This window comes from Dysidea avara, chromosome 4 (assembly GCF_963678975.1).
Source record: "Dysidea avara chromosome 4, odDysAvar1.4, whole genome shotgun sequence".
Lineage (NCBI taxonomy): Eukaryota > Metazoa > Porifera > Demospongiae > Dictyoceratida > Dysideidae > Dysidea > Dysidea avara.
The window spans coordinates 1,734,291-1,737,359 of record NC_089275.1 but is presented as its reverse complement, the minus strand read 5'-3'; the positions used below and the strand labels follow the sequence as shown (position 1 = coordinate 1,737,359).

Sequence of the window (3,069 nt, the reverse complement as noted above, 5' to 3'; positions counted from 1 at the left end):
CAATGGGGATAATGATGTACAAAAAACAGAATCTGGTGTAGATCTGAAGTTAGGTGAACTGTAGGGACGAGTCGATTTCGCCGGCAAATATTTTTGGCATATTAAATGGGTGGGTTAAAGCAATGAGCAAAATGCTGGCATAATAGGTGCAATTTCTTTAGACTACTAATATGATGTAGCTAATAGACACACAAGTCAACTCATTGAGTTTATCATGTAGAAATTTTGTGTAAGTAACTGTGTGTACTATCAGAGTATTTTCTTGACTTGGAAGTAATATCCAATCTTTGATCCCAGGAATACATCTGATATAGGTAACACTGGAAGACAGGTTTTGTACTTTCATATATAGCTGACAAACACAAATAGGCTGCTATTCAAACTTCAAAAGTTTGTTTGATGTTTGGTCTTGTGGCACCACAAATCATACCATTACTCTTCATGGCAGTCCGAATTGTTCACACGGTATTCATGGCTCCAAAGACCACCACAAATGTACAATAGATCATCACTTCATTGCATAACATCTCACATTAACACAACTGTGAAATAAAATTGTTCTACTACATGTATGTATACATTGTCCACTGCATTTTGTATGTAGCCACATTAAAATTAATTATAAATGCCACTACAGTAGCAACAGCTTTAACAGTTACATATTGAACATACACAAAGCAAACACACATTCTCAATAGGTTAAAGCACTGTACAGTAAATGGGCTATATACAATCTAGTGATATTCACTATAACAATTCTTCCACATAAGAACTAGGGGAAGAGTTCCCAGCCATACCCCTTATCCACCCATCACTGATGTCTTCTTTCAACACCACAATCTTTAAGGGATCACATGAGACAAAATGAGATCACATGATATCACCTGATCAACAACAAGACTTATCTCACCATGTTTTGATCCACTAAACTCATACAACACCTTCATCACCTTGTCTCCAGCTTGTAGTGGCTGTGGATGGGGAACAATGATATCAATATTTCATTACACAATATGTAGTGACATGTGATAAAGTGCGGAAAGTTTTTAAATGGATTTTGCCAATTGTATTCATAAGTTATAATCAAACTAATGGGCGACTGTAATTTATTTTCCCCTGTATAGTTAATATTACAGGTGTACCAATAATCGGATCGGCTATAATATTGGCCACCAATATGGCGTTTTTTACCAATATCGGTATCGGTACAGAACATCAGGAGGACCGATATCACTACCAATATCTATACAGCAGCAAGTTTGTACATAAACGTATTATATATTTGTTTTCTACGTCATCCATGTGGCTGTTTAGTGCCAGTGGCTTATTGTTCACTCTACAACAAGCACTACGCTATGAGAAGCCATATAAATACATATGATTCTGGTGTTTGTTTGCTGGAAACCTTGTCAGTCTTTAAAACCGAAGCAGTTATATAGTATCTTTGTAATAAGAGTTACAGGATAATCAAGGAAACCTGCTGTACCAACCTTCCAACCTTCACACAAGCCCATATAAAAATGCGGAGTAATGCAGAAATATCTGTTTAAGGCTTCATAGGAGTATACATACAAAATGTTTGTGGGTGGCTAATTGTCTGGATTGTGCAATAGAAACCCAAGCCACTACCACCACAAGCATAGGCTTGGGTACATTATGTTTTTTAAGTTACCTATTATTCTTTCTGGCAATTCTTTCTTATTCACCTATTATTCTCAAAATTATTCCCAAATATTCCTGGAGTAATTCCTAAAATTGTAAAAGTCAAATGGATAATCTTCTGCAGCTGAAAATATGATCACTTGCAAGCATAAAAACTATACCCAAACATTGAGATAATCTAATAGAGCAGTCACAACTAGACTTGTCTGGCTGTTCTATTAGGGTAAGTGACTGTTCTATTAGAGTATCTTGATCTTTTTGCTCGATTTTGTGCTAGCAATGATTGTGGGTGTTTCTTTATGATTTTTTCTGTGATACTACACAAAAAATGTGTGAATTCTAATTAATTATTCCGGAAGATCACCCTATTATTCTGGAATTATTCCTGATCCTTTTTACAACTGATTATTCCAAAAATTATTCCGGCATAATGTACGATGCCTACACAGGTATAGAGTGAGCAATGAATATATAATCCACATGTTGTAGAGTAGGTAATGCACACTTTTGCATAGATTATCTATGACTTTTGTTTGTAATGCAAATATCAGATCGACGTTCGGTTATTGGCTTCTTTTGGTGGCATCAATATTGGATATCGGTACATGCCAAAAATCCATATTGGTATACCTCTAGTTAATATACAAATCGGTTTTGATGTATCTACTTCACAGAGTTGTAACTACAAAACAAAAAGCTGAAATTTTATCAGAGCATATAGCGTACACTAGGCTATGTAAACAAATTTAATAAATTGAAAAATACACTATTATCGCAGATATAGTTATACTGTACAGTGAAGATCAAACAAATAAAAGTGCTATTATTTCCATACAGCACTGAAAGGAAAATACTGCACTGCATACGGAAAATACAGAACTGTTGACCAGGTGCATAATGTTTTTAATCACCAGAATTAGCCAAAATGATGCTATAAGTTTTGTTTTATGACCAAATTGTACTATACAGACACTTACCAATTGTGACCATCTCAGCAAAAATGCAACTTGCATGCATACTGAGAAAAACGAAATTAAAAATAATTCGTAAAATTACGCATGTTACAAAGAAAAAATATGCAAGTTTTTAACAAGCCAGTACTCAAGGAAGGAAGACCATTAGACCATCTTATTTGCCTGCTCATGGAGAGTTCAAAAAAATATGTTTTGTTTCTGTAGTACCAACAATATGCGTGTCACGTGCGTTTGTTTACAATGCGGTAAATGTAAACAAGATTGTTATCTTTTCGTCTACCAAACTGCCTTCATACCCATATGTGCAAGTGACTACAGGGCTAACACTATACCTTTGCTGATGTGGTAATCCATGGTGAACATTTTAAGTCAAATTGCAACGTTGTAGATGATCCAAATGAAGTTATGGCTATGAATGTAAGTGCCTGTAGTT

The 3,069-nt window shown here is 35.1% G+C and overlaps 1 long non-coding RNA gene across 1 annotated transcript; it reads right to left on the bottom strand.

Annotated features, from left to right (window-relative positions):
• Positions 1 to 508: 508 nt before the first annotated feature.
• LOC136254202 (uncharacterized) lies at positions 509 to 3,069 on the bottom strand. The gene is made up of 3 exons (XR_010700358.1): positions 2,293 to 3,069; positions 911 to 971; positions 509 to 840 (listed from the first exon to the last, which is right to left on the bottom strand). It is a non-coding gene; the product is annotated as an uncharacterized lncRNA (long non-coding RNA).